The sequence below is a fragment of the Chiloscyllium punctatum genome, chromosome 33, assembly GCF_047496795.1.
Source record: "Chiloscyllium punctatum isolate Juve2018m chromosome 33, sChiPun1.3, whole genome shotgun sequence".
Taxonomy (NCBI): domain Eukaryota; kingdom Metazoa; phylum Chordata; class Chondrichthyes; order Orectolobiformes; family Hemiscylliidae; genus Chiloscyllium; species Chiloscyllium punctatum.
In genome coordinates, this window is record NC_092771.1 from 4,263,255 (window position 1) to 4,284,329 (window position 21,075).

The 21,075-nt window shown below is 42.9% G+C and overlaps 1 protein-coding gene across 7 annotated transcripts in view; it reads right to left on the minus strand.

Annotated features, from left to right (window-relative positions):
- apba2b (amyloid beta (A4) precursor protein-binding, family A, member 2b) overlaps positions 1-21,075 on the minus strand; it is a 119,709-nt gene that overhangs the window by 35,477 nt on the left and 63,157 nt on the right. Inside the window, exon 1 of one of the 7 annotated variants that reach the window (XM_072552744.1) lies at positions 2,370-2,501. The exons of the other annotated variants lie outside the window; for them this stretch is intronic. The gene's annotated coding sequence lies outside the window, so the exon portion shown is untranslated. Of the gene's footprint in view, positions 1-2,369; positions 2,502-21,075 lie in introns of those variants that run through there. 7 annotated transcript variants of the gene reach the window in all.

Consider the following 21,075-nt stretch of genomic DNA (forward strand, 5'->3'; position numbering starts at 1 on the left):
ACTATCTACAAAATGCACTGTAGAAATTCACCAAAGATCTTCAAACAGCACTTTCTAAACCCACAAACACTTCTATCTAGAAGGACAAGAGCAGCAGATAGATGGGAATACTATTACCTGCAAGTTTCCCTCCAAGCCACTCACCAACCTGACTTAGATGTATCACTGGTATTCCCTCCCTAAGGGCATTGTAGGTCAACCCAAAACAGGAGGGCTGCAGCGGTTCAAGAATGCAACGCACCACCAAGGGCAACTATGGACAGGCAATAAATGCTAGCCATTCATCACACAAATGAATAAAAAAAACTACCAGCAAGTTTTAATTTTTTTTTCAATGGGACTTCAACATTACTGCTGGCCCAGTATTGATTGTTCACCCTAATTACCCCAAAGAAAGAAATGGTGAGCTGTCTTGAGTTACTGCAGCCCTTATGGTGTAAACAGACCCATATCCTTCCGATAATGTGGTGATCAGCACTAGGCATCATACTTCCATTGTAAACACACCAGAGCATTATAAAAGTTCAACATAACTGTGTTTACATTCAATGACTTTACTTACAAAGCCAAAGATCCAATATGCTTTAAGCATTGTTATCAAGATTGATACACATGAGATCCCAGGTCACGGTGTCCATGCATCTATCTTCAGAACTGAGCCTTTATTTCTAGATTATGGTGATATATTTCCAAGTCAGCATAGTGAGTGACTTGGAGGGGATCTCACAGCAGTGGTATCCCCATGTATCTGTTTTTCTTTGTCTTTCTAGGTGACATTGGTCAGAAATTTGGAAGTTGCTGTTTAAAGAATCTTGGTGAATTTCTGCACTGCATCTTATAAAAGGTACAGCAATGGTGATGCCATTGAATATCAAAGGAAGATTTTCAGATTCTCTCTTGTTGGAGACCATCATTTGTGAAGTTTGAATGTTACTTGCCACTTGTCAGCCCAAGCCTGGATATTGTTCAGGTCTGGCTGCATTTGGACAAAGACTGCTTCAGTATCTGAGGAATCATGAATGTGCTGAACATTGTGCAATGATCAGCAAACATCATCACTTCTGAACGGGAAGATTATTGTTGAAGCAGCTGAAAATGGTTGGCCTATAAACTACCCTGAGGAACTCCTGCAGAGATGACCTGGAGCTGAGATGACTGACACTCAAAAACTACAACCATCTTCCTGTGTACCAGGTATGACTCCAACCAACAGACAGTTTTCTCCTGATTTCCTTTGACTCCAGTTTTGCTAGGGGTCCTTGATTTCACGCTAGTTCGATTGCTGCCCAGCCTTAGCCCAGCATCCCTGACCTCATTTGGTCCAGCATCATTGTCCTCTCCCCTAGATTGTCACAAGTTACTTTTTTAAGGGTACCTTGAGAGTCTCAATAATCAGTCATATCAGTGAGAGAAATACTGAAATCTGGAAGAAAACAATAATTGTCAAAAGCTGAAGGTGTGGCTAAAATTAGAATAGGGTCTTGACACTCGTGGGTGTCAGAAAATAGCAGGGAGGCAGCTCAGGACAGGGTGAGAAATATAAAAGTAAAAATATCATTTACCAACATTGGTTGAGGAATATATGACTGCGGACACTGGGGAGAACTCTCGTGCTCTTCACCAAATAGTGTCATGAGATAGTTTACACCTGTCTAAGAGGGCAAGCAGGATAACATCTTACTCCTTCAGTGCTGGCCTATACTGCACCTAATTTGTGCATGGCCACACAGCAGTTCAGGGGGTCCTCGCATATTGCCACACATAAACCTTGGAGGTCTGTTCAGTGGCAGGAACAATTAAATGGAACATAGGTACATAGGTTCCAGCAATGCAGAGCTCCCCTAGTACTGACTCTGCAATGGCGCAGCAAATTCCTCAGCTCAAAGCCTCCAACAGTGCAGTACTCCCTCAGTCCTGACCTTCTGACAGTGCAGTGCTTCCTCAATAATGACCTTATGCTCTGTGGCACTCACTTGTTACTGCGCTGGAGTGATTGTCTGGATTTTGTACAAGAACATCGAGGGATAATTAATACTGCTCTCTTTTATGGCGAGAGCTGAGGGGTGAGGATTCTGTACAATTCTTAGTGCTCTAAATAATTACTCTATAACCTCGCTGGTCACTATGGAAACAGAATCATGGCACTGATCTGGCTCTTGTACAGTCTACAGCCAAGGCACGTAGTGAAGCTCCTCATTGAGTCTCACATTGCCTCCATTCTCAGCCTGTCTTATAGCTGCAACTGCTCAGACAGTAGACTGACAGAGCTCTCAAATGCAGTCTAATCATAGACTATGAGAGTGTCCAACTATTCCCCTGTGACTAGGATCATTGCTGTTCTATGTGGAAGGATAATCAAAGCACAATACCTGCCATTGCGAGTTCCATCAACCCTGTTCACTCACGCACAAACAATATCACATCCTAAAATATCTATCACCACATACTCTTCCCAAACAACTGTAACTCTTGAAATAGTATCCAAGAGATTAAGGTGCTGAAGAAAATGTTGGTCCTCAGTTGAAGGAAATTCTGAATAATTCAGCATCAATTCCCCGTAAATAACAGAAATTTCACGACAACTGGCAGTCAGTAATATCTGCAGCTGGGTCCAAAAGGGAACTGTGATAAATAATTCATGGCCCTCGCTCTCAAATACATTTCATGACAAGCAGTTGTAAGGATTTCATTGTCAGTCTATAAATGGGTTTATTTTAACATGCAGACACTGGAGAAACTGCACTGTTCACTCGCATTCCTGAAACTAAGAAGCAACACAATTGATACACACCACTTCCCTCTTTTATCTGTGGCAGGTCAGCTATATATATCCAGCACATGCTGTTTCTGTTCACATTTCTTGCATTTTTGCCCTTTGTCTTAATTCCATTTTCAATATTATCTTGATGTTTATCAGGATGAAATGTACAACCCAGGCGATGCAAGGCGTCCAACCACAATACACACCGATGGAATAACAGTCTCAGTGCAGTAACAAGCATGGAAGGGATGGGAAATGGGGTGGGATGAGAGAGAAAAATGGACAGGGAAAAGAAAGAACCTAAAAAAGGTCAAATAGGCCTCGGTGTTCATCCTGACTCAGTGGTTAGTACTCTTCACATTTGAGTCAGAGGCTTGTGGGTTCAAGCCCCACTTTAGGACTTGATCAGAAAAAAATAAAGCTGACACTCTGGTGCAGTGCTGAAGGGATATTACATTATCACAGGTGCAACCTTTCAGATAAGATGTTTAACTGAGGCATATCTACCCTCTCAGATAGATATAAAAAGGTCTCACAGAGAAAAAGCAGGGAGTTCTCCTTTGTGTCCTAGCCAATATTTATCCCTCAATCAATATCATAAACAGATTATTTGACTATCATATTGTCGTTTGTGAGAGATAACTGTGTGAAAGCAGACTGCTGATTTGCCTATATTACAACAGTGGCAACACTTTAAAAATACTTCATTGCCTGTAAAGTGCTTTGGATGTCCTTTGGCTGTGAAAGTTTCTATGCTGCAACCCTTGATAAAAAAAGGTCTTAGCTGATAAAAGCTGCAGACCTGGAATAGGTCTCCATTAGACCATAAGACACAGGACTAGGATTAGGCCATTTGGCCACTGAGTCTGTTCCACCACTCAATCATGTCTCTGCACAGTGCAGTCTAACTCCATTTCTGCCTCTTCCTCCTATTTAGTCACATGCCCTCTTGGTGATATACCTTGGGTGCTCCTGCCTTTTAATCTAAAAAGGTGCCTCACTCTTTGAGAGGGGAACATTGGTCTTGGAAATGTGTTTGCCATGTTTTTGGAAGATGGAAGTTAAGGAATGGGAGGGTCAAAAGCAAAGGCCAATTTCACTGTGAACAAACTTCAGGAGGTAAACATCATCCTGTTATTAATCCTGATTAAATATATCTCCTCTTTAACAGGCTCCACTCAGCCTTGCATGGTGATACAGTATTATCACAAAATGGAACAGAATTTTAAGCTTTATCCAGATTACTGGTTATAACTACCAGAGACATTTAAAGATGTGCAGACACCAGGCTGTGACAGCAATTATACCAGATTGGAGAAACAGTGAGTCAGAAAATTGAGAAACTGAATTTGGAGAGGCTAATCTTGCCACCACCAGCTTCATCTCTCTTAGGTTTCCAATTTCTGCTCCAAGCTTCTTTGCCATTTTCTTAATGCTATTGTCTTCAGCAATCCTCTGAACTGTTTTCTTAATGCTCCCTATTATTCTGCTTTAAATGGTGAGCTTCTCAACATCTCCAGATTTCTCTTGTATGTACAAGCTACTGGTAGTAAACACAGGCATGGTGTTATCTTTCACTATGCCCGAGTCAGTTTTTTGCATCTACTTTTTAATCTTAGTGTTGTTCTATACACGAAGCGCCAACCCTTCAACTGGGTGATTCAGTAATAGAACATAGAACAGTACAGCACAGTACAGGCCCTTCAGTACTTTATGTTGTGCCGATCTTTTATCCTACTCTAAGATCAAACTAACCTACATACCCTTCATTTTACTGTCATCCATGTGCCTATCCAAGAGTCGCTTAAATGTCCCTAATGTATCTGACTTTACACAGAGAGTGATGGGTGTGTGGAATGCACTACCAGAAGTCGTAGTAAAGAAACAATGTCTGACATCTCTCCTAAACCTTCCTCCAATCACCTTAAAATTATGCCCCCTTGTGATAGCCATTTCTGCCCTGGGAAAAAGGCTCTGACTATTCACTCTCCTGTCAACTTCTTGTACACCTCTATCAAGTCACCTTGCATCCTTCTTCATTCCAATGAGAAAAGCCTTAGCTCCCTCAAAATTTCTTCATAAGACGTGCGCTCCAGTCCAGGCAGCATCCTGGTAAATCTCCTCTGCACCCTCCCTAAAGCTTCCATATCCTGTGGTGACTAGAACTGAACACAATATTCCAAGTGTGGTCTAACCAGGGCTCTATAGAGCTGCAGAATAAACTTGTAGCTCTTAAACTCAATCCCCCTGCTCATGAAAGCCAACACACCATACGCCTTCTTTACAATCCTATCAAGAGAGATCTATGAACATGGACCCCAGGATCCCTCTGTTCCTCCACATTGCCAAGAATCCTGCCTTTAACCCTGTATTCTGCATTCAAATTTGACCTTCTAAAATGAATCACTTCACGCTTTTCCAGGTTAGAACATAGAACATAGAACATAGAACATAGAACAATACAGCACAGAACAGGCCCTTCGGCCCACGATGTTGTGCCGAACTTCTATCCTAGATTAAGCACCCATCCATGTACCTATCCAAATGCCGCTTAAAGGTCGCCAATGAATCTGACTCTACCACTCCCTCGGGCAGCGCATTCCATGCCCCCACCACTCTCTGGGTAAAGAACCCACCCCTGACATCTCCCCTATACCTTCCACCCTTCACCTTAAATTTATGTCCCCTTGTAACACTCTGTTGTACCCGGGGAAAAAGTTTCTGACTGTCTACTCTATCTATTCCGCTGATCATCTTATAAACCTCTATCAAGTCACCCCTCATCCTTCGCCGTTCCAATGAGAAAAGGCCGAGAACTCTCAACCTATCCTCGTACGACCTACTCTCCATTCCAGGCAACATCCTGGTAAATCTTCTCTGCACCCTCTCCAAAGCTTCCACATCTTTCCTAAAGTGAGGCGACCAGAACTGCACACAGTACTCCAAATGTGGCCTAACCAAAGTCCTGTACAGCTGCAACATCACCTCACGACTCTTGAATTCAATCCCTCTGCTAATGAACGATAATACTCCATAGGCCTTCTTACAAACTCTATCCACCTGAGTGGCAACCTTCAAAGATCTATGTACATAGACCCCAAGATCCCTCTGTTCCTCCACCTGACCAAGAACCCTACCATTAACCCTGTATCCCGCATTCTTATTTGTTCTTCCAAAATGGACAACCCCACACTTGGCAGGGTTGAACTCCATCTGCCACTCCTCAGCCCAGCTCTGCATCCTATCTAAGTCCCTCTGCAGCCGACAACAGCCCTCCTCACTGTCCACAACTCCACCTATCTTTGTATCATCTGCAAATTTACTGACCCACCCTTCGACTCCCTCCTCTAAGTCATTAATAAAAATTACAAACAGCAGAGGACCAGGTTGATCTCCATCTGCCACTTATCAGCCCAGTTCTCCATCCTGTCAATATCCCATTGCAACCTACAACAGCCCTCCCCACACTATCCACAACTCCATCAACCTTCATGTCATCAGCAAACTCACTAGCCCACTCTTCCACTTCCTCATCCAAGTCATTTATAAAAATCACAAATAGCAGAGATCCCAGAACAGATCCCTGCGGAACACCACTGGTCACCAAGCTCCAGGCTGAAAACTGTCCATCTATTACCACCCTATGTTTTCTGGGGCCAGCCAATTTTGTATCTGGACAGCCAAATTATCCTGTATCCTATGCCTCCTTAATTTCTGAATAAGCCTACCATGTGGAACCTTCTCAAACGCTTTGATAAAATCCATGTACACTACATCCACTGCTCTACCTTCATGAATGTGTCTTGTCATATCCTCAAAGAATTCAATAAGGCTTGTGAGACATGACCTGCTCCTCACAAAGCCATGCTGACTATCTCTAATCAAACGACGGTTTTCCAAGTAGTCATAAATCTTGTCTCTCAGAATCTTTTCCAATAATTTTCCCACCACACACATAAAGCTGACTCGTCTGTAATTCCCAGGATTACCCCTATTCCCTTTCTTGAATAAAGGAATAACATAACAATGACAAAGAAACAAAAATAAACCAGTTAATCTCTTGAGCCTGTTCCACCATTTAATTAGATAATGGCTGAGAACTACCTTCACCCTTTTGACAAGTACTGATTTCAAAACCAATAAAAATCTGTCTGTTTTGAAAGCTCCAACTGAAGCTCAGCTTGAGAGGCTACGGATCTGAAACCTTAACTCTATTTCTCTCTCCACAGAGACCAGGACTACATTTCCAACATTTCCAGACTCAAAATATTAACAATATAAGACTTATGAGCTGAAGTAGGCCATTCAGCCCCATCAAGTCTGCTCTACCATTCAATGAGATCATGGTTGATCTGAAAATGCTCAACTCCACTTCCCTGCCTTTTTCCCCCATAACCCATTGATTCCTTGAATATACCTAACAACTCAGCCTCGACAGCCCTCTGCATAAAGAATTCCACAGATTCACTACCCTCCTGTTGAAGAAATTCTTTCTCATCTCTGTCTTAAGTGGGTGACCTTTACTGAGATTATGCCCACTGGTCCTAGGCTTTCCCACAAGGGAAAACAATCTCTCCATACTCCAATGAATACAAGCCCAACCTACCCAACCTCTCATCATAAGAAAATCCCTCCGTGCTTGGACATTCTCTGAACTTCCTCCAATATCAGTATATATTTCCTTAGATGAGGGAATCAAAATTGTTCATGCTATTCGAGGTGTGGTCTGATTCATGTCTTGAATTAGTTTAGTAAAGCCTTCTTGTTTTTATCCTCCATACCATTTGAAATAAAAGGCAAATATATTTTTTGCTTTTCCTTTCTTTTTACTTATTCATGAATTGTGCCCATCAAATGCAGCACAAGCCCTTTCCTAGTTTTTCTTAAGAAGGTGGTGGTGAGTTACCTTCTTGAACTGTTGCAATCCATTTGGTATAGGGACACCCACAGTGCAAATCAGATGTGAGTCACTTGGAGGGGAACTTACAGGATATGGTATCCGATGCTGTTGTCCTTCTAAATAGAAATGGCTGTGGGTTTAGAAGATTCTGTCCAAGGAGGTTTGGTGAATTTTTGCAGAGTATCTTACAGATGGTACACACTACTGCTACTGAGTGCCACTGGTGAAGTTGAATGAATTAACGATTTTCTTTCTCACGTGTATTTTGCAGTGAGAAATACAATAAAATACAGTAAAATACAGTAAATTTCATTCATTTCCACAATATGGCACCATTTTGAAACTTTAAGAGCAAGAGAAAAATGAGAAGATTTAGCTTAAAGAGAACTACATTTGAGTTTTGGGCCAGCTTAGAACCACCACCACCTCACTAGACCCAAATAATGTAAAATTCCCCAACACTTATAGACATGGTGCCTGTCAAATGGTTTGATTTGTTCTGGATGGTATCAAGCAGCTTCAGCATGATTGATGCTACACTCATCCAAACAAATGGAGAATATTCAAACATACTACTGACTTGCATAGGCTTTGGGGAGTCAGGTAGTACTCTCTGCTGAAAGTGGATGCTTGCTTTTTGAAATTCATACACAAGGACCCAAATCCTTTTCTGCTGCAGTTTTTAAATATTTAATATTTAAATAATATTCAGCTCCTTAATTTTTCAAAGTGCATAACCTCTCACTTCCCACATTATATTCTATCTGCCAAATTGTAGCCCACTCACTTGTCAACACCCCTTTGCAGATTCTTTGTGTTGTCCTCACCATTGGCCTTCTTACCTATTTTACTGTATTCTATTCACAGAAATAGAGAACACACACTGGATCATCAATGCCACACTCACAGGAATCCGATTCACTAGAGGGGAAGAAAAGGACAACCAACTCCCATTCCTAGACGTGACGGGACAGAGAACACCGAACGGAGAATTCACCACAGGAAAGCCACACACACAGACCAAGTCCTGAACTACGAAAGCAACCACCCCAACACACACAAAAGAAGTTGCATCAAGACACTGTTCAAAAGGGCCACAACACACTGCAGCACACCAGAACTGCAAAAAGAGGAAGAAGAACACCTCTGCAATGTATTCGCCAAAAACGGATACCCGCGCAATTTCATCATCAGATGCCTAAGGGAAAGACAACAGAATGAGGACATGCCACAACCCAAAGGACTAGCCACACTACCATACATCAGGAGCATTTCTGAACTGACAGCCAGACTACTGCGATCACTAGGACTCATAACAGCACACAAACCAACAGCTACTCTCAGACAACAACTCACCAGCACAAAGGACCCGATACCCAGCATGAGCAAAACCAACGTAGTGTACAAAATCCCATGCAAGGACAGCACAAAACACTACATAGGACAAACAGGAAGACAGTTAATGATCCGCATCCCTGAACACCAACTAGCCACGAAACGACACGACCAGCTATCCTTAGTAGCCACACATGCAGATGACAAGCAACATGAGTTCGACTGGGACAACACTACTATTATAGGACAAGCCAAACAGAGAACAGCCAGGGAATTCCTAGAGGCATGGCACTCATCCACAGATTCTATCAACAAACACATCGACCTGGACACAATATACCGGCCACTACAGCGGACAGCTGGAACTGACAATTGGAAGCGGCAGAGACAAACCACTATAAATGCCGGAGGAAACATCACAGAAGCGCTTCACAGGAGGCTCCCAAGCACTGAGGATGTCACCTAGACAGGGGACGAAACGTCTGCTACACAAATTCCCAGCTCAGCGAACAGAACCACAACAACGAGCACCCAAGCTACAAATAGAACATAGAACATAGAACAATACAGCACAGAACAGGCCCTTCGGCCCACGATGTTGTGCCGAACTTCTATCCTAGATTAAGCACCCATCCATGTACCTATCCAAATGCCGCTTAAAGGTCGCCAATGATTCTGACTCTACCACTCCCACGGGCAGCGCATTCCATGCCCCCCACCACTCTCTGGGTAAAGAACCCACCCCTGACATCTCCCCTATAACCTTCCACCCTTTACCTTAAATTTATGTCCCAAATCTTCTCACAAACATTGAAGAGTCATAGAGTCATAGAGGTGTACAGCATAGAAACAGACCCTTCGCTCCAACTCATCCATGCTGTTCAGATACCCTAAATTAATCTAGTCCCATTTGCCAACATTTAGCCCATATCCTTTGACACCCTTCCTATTCAGATACCCATCAGATGCCTTTTAAATGTTGTAATTGTATTACAGTTCTTTGAGAAAGAGACAGATAATATAGAAAAGAACAACCTGAGGATGTATTATTCTTGGATTTCCAGAAGGTGTCACACGAAAGCTTACGACACAAAGTAAGTGCTCAATGTGTAGGGGTAACATACTTGCAAAGAGAAAATTGGTTAATTAACAAGAAATACAGTAGGTATAAATGGGCTGTTTTCAGATTAGAAAGATGTAACAATTGAAGTATCATTGGTATCAGTGCTGTAGTGTATCGTTAGTAAATTTACAGATGATGCAAAAATAGGTAGAAAAGCAAGTTGTGAAGTGGACAAAAGGATATGGATAAATAAGTGGGCAAAAATATGGAAAATGGAGTGTAATATGGTTGAATATGAATTGCCAGGAAAGACAGAAAGGTAGTACACTATCTAAATAAAGTTAAAAATCACACAACACCAGGTTATAGTCCAACAGGTTTTTCCTTTGGAAGTACTGGCTTTCATCAGACAGCTGTGAAACAGGATCTAAAACACAGAGTTTATAGCAACAGATTACAGTGTCATGCAACTGAAATTATACATTGAACAAACCTAAATTGCTATTGCATCTTACATCTTTTAGAATGGTTTGCAGGTTTCGGTTCATTAAAATGTAAATCCCAGAACTTCTTTTAAGTCACACTCTCAAGCTAACTTAAGTTTTTATAAAAAAAAGTGACATCTCAGCTCAGACAATACATTAAAGGTGTGAGTTTAGAGCCTGTCTGTAACCCAATCTTGAGTCAGACTAGTTCTATTTCCAAAGTAGAAATGTATCAGATATTACATGGAATGTCTGCTTGCATTGACTGCCTGCAGATTGTGTGCTTTTTGAGCAAAATAGAGTGTATCTGCAAACATAATTCTGTAAATGCAAATTCACCCCACTGACTTATATGTGTGTGTGTATATGCAATAGAGCAAGTGTGAGCGTGCGCATATGAGTGTGAGGGTGTAAGTGAGTGCGTGTTTGCCTGTGTGCATGCTTGGTAAAGTCCGTATGTGAGTATGATGGAATATAAGCCTGTAAGAGGACGTGTGCATGGTTGTGAATGTGAGGGCTGTATACGTGTGTGTATGAGAGAGAACATGTGTATGATAGCCAGGTTTGGACCGATAAGGATGGCCTCAACCGGGACCTTGGGTCCATATCACACTACAGGTGATCCTACTACGCTATACACTCTCCACCCCAACCTCCTCCCCCCACCCCCCCACCACACATACACACAAGAGCACACTCTCTTACATACTCTCACACTCATGCAGACCCCCTCTCATACACATACTTACCCCACATTCACACCCATGCACACACCCTCTTACAGGCTAATACTTTATCTCTCACACACACACACACACTTTACCAAGCATGCACACACAAACACACATACTCTCATGTGCACTCACACACACACAATCTTTCTCTCTCATGCACACATAGACACATAGGTCTATGGGATGAATTTGCATTTGCAGAATTATATTTGCAGGTACATTCTATTTTGCTCAAAAAGCGCACAATTTGCAGGCAGTCAATGCAGGCAGTTAATCCATGTAATATTTTATACATGCCTACTTTGGAAATAGAACCAGTCTGACTCAAGATTAGGATACAGACAGACTCTAACCTCACACCTTTAATTCATTGTCTGAGCTGAGATGTCCTTTGTTTTTCATCAAATCTTAAGTTATCTCGAGAATGTGACTCTAAAGAAGTTCTGGGATTTATACATTAATGAACCGAAACCTGCAGCCCATTCTAAAAGATGAAAGATGCAACAGCAATCTAGGTTTGTTCAATATATCATTTCAGTTGCATGACACTGTAATCTTTTGCTATAAATTCTGTGTCTTATAATCCTGTTTTACAGCGACCTGATGAAAGCCAGTACTTCCAAAAAAAACCTGTTGGATTATAATCTGGTGTTGTGTGATTTTTAACTTTGTCCACTTCAGTCCAACACTGGCTCCTCCACATCATATTTAAATAAAAGTAGATTGCAGAATTGTGAGGTTCACAGTCATCCTGGTATCCTGGTACACAAATCACAAAATGTTAGTATGTAGGTGCAGCAAATGACCAGGAAGAAAAATGGACTATTGATGTTTACTGCAAGGGGAAGGAGATATAAAAATAGGGTTGTTTTGTTACAGTTCAACAGGTAATTGCTGAGACCACAATCTGGACTACTGTATACGATTCTGATCTCATTTAATAATGATATTATTGCATTAGAAACAATTCAGAGAGGGTTCACAAGACTGATTCAAGGAACGTAAGAGTTATAGGCAAGTTTGGATATTTTGGGCCTGTATCCATTCGAGTTTGGAAGATTGAGATGTGATCTTACTGAAACATGGAAGATCCTGAGAGGATTTGAAAAGATGGCTGTGGAAATGATGCTCCCTCTTGTGGAAGAGACGACAACTAGGATAAAGTTTAGAACTATGGGGTTTTACATAGAAATTTAGGAGAGGAATAGGGCATTTGGCTCCTCTTCTAGCCTACTCCATCATTCAATATGATCATGATTGTTCCTCTTTCTCCCCAAACCCCGAGATGTCTTTAAAATCTGAAAATGTATTTTTTTAATAATATATTTAATGACATGGCCTCCACAGCCTTCTGTGGTAGAGAATTCCACAGGTCTATTTTTCCTCATCTGAGTCCTACCTGATCTAATCGCTATCCTGAGGCTGTGCTCCCTGGTTCTAGACTCCAAAGATTGAAACATCCTTCTAAACTCTAGTAAATACAGACCCAGTCAAACTTATCTCTCCTCATGGGACACAGTCCTGCTTATCAGTCCAGTGATGCTCTGCTGCTTTCCCTCTATCAGGAATGAGGCAAGTGGCCCAAGGGGGCTAAGAGATATAGGGGAGGGGGTGGGGCTGGGGGAGCAAGATAGCTGGGAATGCAATAGGTAGTTGAAGGTGGGGGTGAAGATGATAGGTCAGAGAGGAGGGTGAAGCAGATATGTGGGCATGTAGTACAGTTCAAGAGGATGGTGCTGAGTTGGAATGTTCAATCTGGAATAAGGTGGAGGGGGGGGGAAATGAGGAAACTGGTGAAATCCTCATTGATCCCGTGTGGCTGGAGGGTCCCAAGGTGGAAAATGAAGCGTTCTTGCTCTAGGCATTGGGTGGTTAGGGTTTGTTGTGGAGGAGGCCCAGGACTTGTCCTTGATGGAGTGGGTAGAAGTGCAACCTTTCCCTGCCACCACACGAAGTGCAATCTTTCCCTGCCACCGTAAGAAGTGTAAAAACCTACAACCACACCACCTCCCTTGCCCCCCAAGGATCCTTCCACGTCCGACACATGTACTTCCACACACATCATTTACTATGTCCGTTGCTCTCAATGTGGTCTCCTCTACATTGGGGAGACAGGACGCCAACTCGCAGAACTTCAGAGAATATCTCTGGGACACACGCGCCAAACAACCCCACCACCTCATGGCCAAACACTTTAACTCCATCCCACTCCGCCAAGAATGTGCAAGTCTTGGGCCTTATCCACCGCCAAACCCTAAACACCCAACGCCTGGAGGAAGAACACCTCATCTTCCACCTTGGGACCCTCCAACCACACCGGATCAGCATGGATTTCATGAGTTTCCGCCTTTCCCCTCCCCTCACCTTATCCCAGATCCAACCTTCCAACTCGGCACCGCCCTCTTGAACTGCCCTACCTGTCCATCTTCCTTCCCACCTATCCACTCTACCCTCCTCTCCAACCCATCACCTTCACCTGCACCTTCATCTACCCATTGTATTCCCAGATACCTTCCCCCACCCCAGCCACACCCCCCCTCCCATTTATCTTTTAGCCCCCTTGGGCCACAAGCCTCATTCCTGATGAAGGGCCTACACTTGAAACATCGATTCTCCTGCTCCTTGGATGCTGCCTGACCGGCTGTGCTTTTCCAGCACGACACTCTTCAACTTTTGATCTCCAGCATCTGCAGTCCTCACTTTCTCCTGCATTCTCTCTATGACAAGTATATCCTCTTTTAGGCAGCAAGATCAAAACTGCACACAATACACCAGTTGTGATCGCAGCAAGATCTTGTATAACTGCAGTAAAATATCCCTACTTCTGAACTCAAATTCTCTTGCAATGAAAACCAACATACCATTTGCCTTACTCATTGCTTAACATACCTGCCTGTCTAGTTTCATTAGAGACAAAAAAACTGTGGATGCTGGAATCCAAGGTAGACAAGCAGGAAGCTGAAAGAACACAGCAAGCCAGGAAGCATCAGAAGGTGGAGAATTCGCCATTTCAGGTGTAACTCTTCTTCAGGACTGTCTATTTCCATTGACTGGTTTACAAAAACACCCAGATCCCTTTAAATAAAATAAGGTGATGCATTGTTTCTGCATGTGGGAGCTGAAGGACCTCATTGTGGTTTCCAGTGACCATGTCTGTAGGAAATGTTGGTTGCTGGAAGAACTCCGGCTCAGAGTTGATAAGTTGGAGTCTGACCTTCAAACATTGCGATGCATCAGGGAGGGAGAGTGTTACCTGGATGCTATGTTTCAGGAGACAGTCACACCCATTAAATGAACTAACTCAAATTTAGCCAGTGGTCAGGGACCGGAGGGTGTGGCTGTGAGTGAGGCAGGTAGAGGGATCCGGGAGGTAGAGTTGCAGGAGTCTCAGCCCCTGACCTTGTCCAACAGGTCCAACAGTTTTGCTCCCTGTGTGGACAGGAATGGGGACTGCAGGGAGGACGAGCCAACTGACCACAGCACCATGGCGCAGGGAGTCATTCAAGAGGGGTGTGAGAAGAGAATTGTTGTTGTAATTGGGGATAATATAGTTACAGGCATAGACACTGTTCTCTGTGACCAGAATCGAGAGGTTGCGTTGCCTGCCTGGTGCTTGAATTCAGGATATCTCATCTGAACTGCAAAGGAACTTGGAGTGGGAAGGTAAAGATCCAGTAGTTGTGGTCCACGTAGTTCCAATGATATAGGTAAAACCAGGGAGAGAGATTCGGCTAAGGAAGTATAAACAGCTAGGTGCTAAATTAAACAGCAGAACCAAAAAGGTAATAATCTCTGGATCACTACCTCAGCCACGAGCTAATTGGCACAGGATCAATAAGATTAAGGAAGAAAATGTGTGGCTCAAAGATTGGTGTGGGAGAAATGGGCTTGAATTCATGGGACATTGGCACCAGTATTGGGGAAGAAGGGACCTGTTCCAATGAAACAGTCTTCATCTGAACTGTGCTAGGACCAGAGTCCCAGCAATCACATAACTGGGGCTACAGACAGGAATTTAAACTAAATAGGGTTGGGGAGGGTTCAGTTATAGGGGAAATTAGAGAACTCGAATTAAGGGAGGAGGTAAGATTGCAGAACTCAGGAGAGGTTATTAAAATCTCCAGTTCAAACACAAATAAGACTGAGTGTATGGAAAGGACAAATAAGTGACAATGAGAAGAGGGGCAGTTAATACAGGTCTGAAGGTGTATACCTGAATGCACATAGTATAAGGAATAAGGTAAATAAGCTTGTGGCACAAATCAAAATTGGCAGGTATGACATAGTGGGCATCACGGAGACACGGCTGCAAGGGGATCAAGATTAGGAACTGGATATCCAAAGATATACATCCTATTGAAAAGACAGGCAGGTGGGCAGAAGGGGTGGGCTTGCCTTATTAGTAATGAAACTAAATCAATAGTATGAAATGAAGTAGAGTCAGATTGTGCAGAATCTGTGTGAGTAGAATTGAGGAACCGTAAAAGTAAAAAAACCATAGTTACATTTATGTACAGGGGAACCTCGATTATCCGAACGTGATGGGCAGGCACAATTTTATTCGGATAATTGATTATTTGGTTAATCAATTAAATGCCTTTCCTCTGGGGTTCAGAGTTTTTAAAGTCTGCTCCCTGTTCAGGAGACAGCGTGCAAGCCCCCGCCCCCAGAACTGCCCCCCTCCCCCCAAACCCGTTGAACACTGCCCACCCCTGTCGAACACCATTCCTGTCTGCCCCAACATCACCCCCCAACTCCGTCCAGCCCCACCCCTGTCCAACACCAGCCCCCCCAACCCCATCCAACACCACCTCCCCCCCCCATGCACTTCTTCCCCCCCCCCCGCCTTCATCTGCTCCCCACCCTGTGAGCCCACCCCCCCCCCCCGCCCCCGTCTGCCCTGGCCCCCTCTCCGAGGCAACCACACTGGACACCAACAACAAGACTGCTGCTGCTGCTGCTGCCTTTATGGGGTAAGTCTCCAAATAGCGTGCGCACACACACACACCCACAGCTACAGCCACAGCCACACACACAACTTTTTACTGCACTTTTTTGACGGGTTTTAAGTTTGCCCTGTACAGGACAATGTTGGAGAGATTATCTGGGGAAGGGGATAATCGAGGTTCCCCTAAAATAAGCCTCCAAACAATAGTCAGAAGCTAGGGCACAAGATACACCAGGAGATAGAAAAGATGTATAGGTAAGGCAAAGGTACAGTGATCATGGGGGATTTCAACATTCAGGTGGACTGGGAAAATCAGGTTGGTAGTGGACTGCAAGAAAAGGAATTTGTGGAATGTCTATGAGATGGCGTTTTGGAGCAATTTGTGGTGAAGCCCACTAGGGAATAGACAACAATGGATTTAGTGTTGAGCCATGAGGCAGACTTGATAAGGGAGCTTAAGATGAAGGAATCCTTAGGAGGCAGTGATCATAACGTGACTGAATTTACTCTGCAATCTGAGAGGGAGAAGATAGAATCAGATTATGGTATTACAGCTGAATAAAGGCAACTTCAGAGGCATGAGGGAGGAGCTAGGTAGAATTGACGGAAGGAGGAGCCTAGTAGGAAAGACAGTGGAACAGCAATGGCAGGAGTTTCTGAGAGTAATTCAGGAGACACAACAGAGATTCATCCCAAGGAAAAAGAAACATGGTACAGGAAGAATGAGGAAACCATGGCTGCTGAGGGAAGTCAGGGATAGCATAAAATGTGACGAAGGGCAGTGGGTAACCAGAGGATTGGGAAGCTTACAAAGACCAACAGAGGAGAACAAGAATAAATAAATGAGGAGGGAGAAGATTAATTATGAGGCTAAGCTAGCCAGTAAAAAAAAGGAAGACCATAAGAGTTCCTTGAGATATATAAAGAGCAAAATAGAGGCAAAAGTGGACAATGGGCCGTTGGAAAATGATGCCAAACAGAGAGGAGTGGGGAACAAGGAAATGACTGAGGAACTGAATAATTACTTCACATCAGTCTTCCCAGTGGAATATTAGATTAGATTAGATTCCCTACAGTATGGAAACAGGCCCTTCGGCCCAACAAGTTCACAACGACCTGCTGAAGAGTAACCCACCCAGCTCCATTCCCCTAGCCTATATTCATCCCTGACTAATGCACCTACACTACGGCAATTTAGCATGGCCAATTCATCTAACCTGCACATCTTTGGATTGTGGGAAGAAACCAGAGCACCCGGAGGAAACCCACACAGACATAGGGATATTGTGCAAACTCCACACAGACTCCCGAGACGGAAATCGAACCCAGGTCCCTGAGATCTAATTGAAACGTACTGAATGGCCTGGATAGAGTAGATGTTGGGAAGATATTTCCATTGGTAGGAGAGACTAGGACCTGAGGGCACAGCCTCAGAGTAAAGGGAAGACCTTTTAGAACGGAGATAAGGAAAAGCTTCTGCAGCCAGAGAGTGGTGAATCTATGGAATACATTGCCACAGAAGGCTGTGGAGGCTAGGCCACTGAGCATATTTAAGACTGAGATTCTTGAATATCAAGGGGATCAAAGGTTACAAGAGAAAGCAGGAGAATGGGGTTGAGAAACTTATCAGTCATGATCAAATGGTAGAGCAGACCCAATGAGCAGAATGGCTTAATTTCTGCTCCTATGTCTTATGGTCTTAGTAATTCTCACCATTTAAATAATATTCTTTCATTCTATTTTTCACACCGAAGTATATAACTTCATATTTTGCAACAAAAACAGAAAGTGCTGAAAGATTTTCAGCCAATCTGGTAGCATCTGTGGAGAGAAATCAAAGTTAACATTTCGGGTCCAGTGACTCTTCTTCAGAATAAAGTGTTCTGAAGAAGGGTCACTGGACTCAAAACGTTAACTCTGCTTTCTCTCAACAGATGCTACCAGACCTGCTGAGTTTTCCCAGTAATTCCTAAATATGTTTCTGATTTCTATCATCTGCAGTTCTTCCAGTTTCACACATAGCAACTTTGTGCTGCATCTGCCACATCTTTCCCTGTGGAAGAACTTTTGTGGCTCTGGAAGCCATTTTCTTTGTGCCTTATCTTAGCTACCCTAAAAATCATTACTAAGAGAAATTTGTAACTAACTGCGTACAAGATTCTGTGTCAAAGTCTGACCTGACCCAGTAGGACTGAGATTAAGTGTATCCATAAGAAAGAAAGCATTATTGAAAATTAACAGTTGGTTATCTCTGTTCTGTGCTCCTGCAACAATGTATAAGATAATTAATTGTCTGCAATTAATTGTCAGCCTGCAGTCAGTAAAATTCATATAAGCGCCTGTTAACACCCCCATCCAAGGGAAAAGATCTGCTAATTTGTGGCACCTAGCATAAGAATTATGCTTAGTTAAGAATTTGGGTCCATTCCTGAGTAACCCCTGTTTTTCCTTTACTTATGGTGCTGCCTTTTCTTGATTTAAGGTTTCACTCCTGATAACCCCAACCATGCTTTCTGCAAAACTCATGAAATACTTTATCTGTGGAATGTTGTTAAATTAGCAATGTAATACACAGTATTGACACAAGCCTAAAACAATAGACCTTTTAATAAACATTTTACCTAATGCAAGTGTAAGTAGGCCATCTAGTGGCTATTTTGTCATACTGTGTCTAGTTAAGCAAATTATCAACTGGGTCACATATAAACACCTGCTGAACTGTAATATTTTGAAGCAGTTAGCAATCTGTTTTACAGACTGGCTGCTTCCCATGATATATCATGAAATAAAGTTGGTCAATACTGAAGATCTGTTTCTGAAATTTTCTTCAAAATTCCCACTTACTCAACTTGTCTAAATCACCTTGAAACCTCCTTATGTTCTCCTCACAACTTCATTTTACACAACCATGTGCTATCAGCAAACTTTGAAATGCTGTATTTGGTTCCTTCATCCAAAAAGGATATTATTAAATTGGAGAGGGTTCAGAGAAGATTTACCAAGATGTTGCTGGGACTGGAGGATTTGAATTGTAAGGAGAGGCTGGATAGGCTGGGACCTTTTCCACTGGATTGTAGGAGGTTGAAGGGTGACCTTATAGAGGTTTATAAAATCATGAGGGCATAGAAAAGGTGAATAGCAAAGATCTTTTCCCTTGGATGTGGGTGTTAAAAACTAGGGGACATTTTTTAAGGTGAGGAGAAATTTAAAAGGAATCTGAAGGGCAACATTTTGACACAGAGGGTGGTTCATATGCGGAATGAACTGCCAGAGGAAGTGGTCGATGCAGTACAGTTACAACATTTAAAAGATATTTGGACAGGTATGCGAATAGGAAAGGTGTAGAGGGATATGAGCCAAATGTAGGGAAGTGGGATTAGCTTAGTTTGGGAAACTTGGTCAGCGTGGACAGTGGGACTGAAGGGTCAGTTTCCCTGCTATATGACTCCATCACTTAAACATTTGTATATATTAGCATGTTTTGAGCAGATATGTGGCTCAGGTTGAGGTTATGGATGTAGGTTTGCTCGCTGAGCTGGAAGGTTTATTTTCAGACGTTTCATCACCATACTAGGTAAGATCTTCAGTGAGCCTCCGGACGAAGCACTGCTGATGATTCCTGCTTTCTATTTATATGTTTGGGTTTCTTTAGGTTGGTAATGTCATTTCCTATGGTGATGTCATTTCCAATTCTTTTTCTCATGAGGTAGTAAATGGGGTCCAAGTCAACATGTCTGTTGATAGAGTTCCAATTGGAATATCATGCTTTTAGGAATTCTCATGCATGTCTCTGTTTGCCTTGTCCTAGGGTGGATGTGTTGTCCAAGCCGAAGTTGTGTCCTTCCTTATCTGTATGTAAGGATACTCGTGAAAGAGAGTCGTTTTGTGGCTAGTTGATGTTCATGTATCCTGGTGGCTAGTTTTCTGCCTGTTTGTCCAATGTAGTGTTTGCTACAGTCCTTGCACGGTATTTTGTAAATGACATTAGTTTTGCTTGTTGTCTGTATAGGGTCTTTCAAGTTCATTCGCTGCTGTTTTAGTGTGTTGGTGGGTTTATGGGCTAGCATGATGCCAAGGGGTCTGAGTAGTCTGGCAGTCATTTCCAACATGTCTTTGATGTAGGGGAGAATGGCTAGGGTTTCTGGATGTGTTTTGTCTGTTTGTTTGGGTTTGTTGCTGAGAAATCCGCCGACTGTGTTCATTGGGTACCCATTCTTTTTGAATACACTATATAGATGATTTTCCTCTGCTCTATGTACTTCCTCTGTGCTGTAGTGCGTGGTGGCTTGTTGAAGTAAAGTTCTGATGCAGTATCATTTATGGATGTTGGGATGATGGCTTCTGTAGTTCAATATTTGGTCCGTATGTGTTGTTTTCCTGTAGTCGCTGGTTTGAAGTTCCCCACTGGCTGTTCAGTCTACTGTGACATCTAGGAATGGCAATTTGTTGTTGTTTTCCTCCTCTTTAGGGAATTTTATGCCAGTAAGGGTATTATTGATGGTCTTGAAGGTTTTCTCTAATTTGTTTCATTTAGTGATGACAAAGGTGTCATCCATGTAGCGGATCTAGAGTTTGGGTTGGATGGTTGGCAGAGCAGTTTGTTCAAGTCTCTGCATTATTGTCTCTGCTAAGAACCCAGATACCAGAGATCCCATGGGTGTTCTGTTGGTTTGATTGTAGGTTTTGTTGTTGAAGGTGTAGTGGGTGGTAAGGCATAAGTCCACAAGCTTGACAATACTATCCTTGCTGATGAAGTTGGTGGTGATTGATGTATGTGTCTTTGGGTCTTCTAATAGTGTAGTCAGTGTTTACTTGGCCTGATTGATGTGAGTAGGGCTATACATCAAAG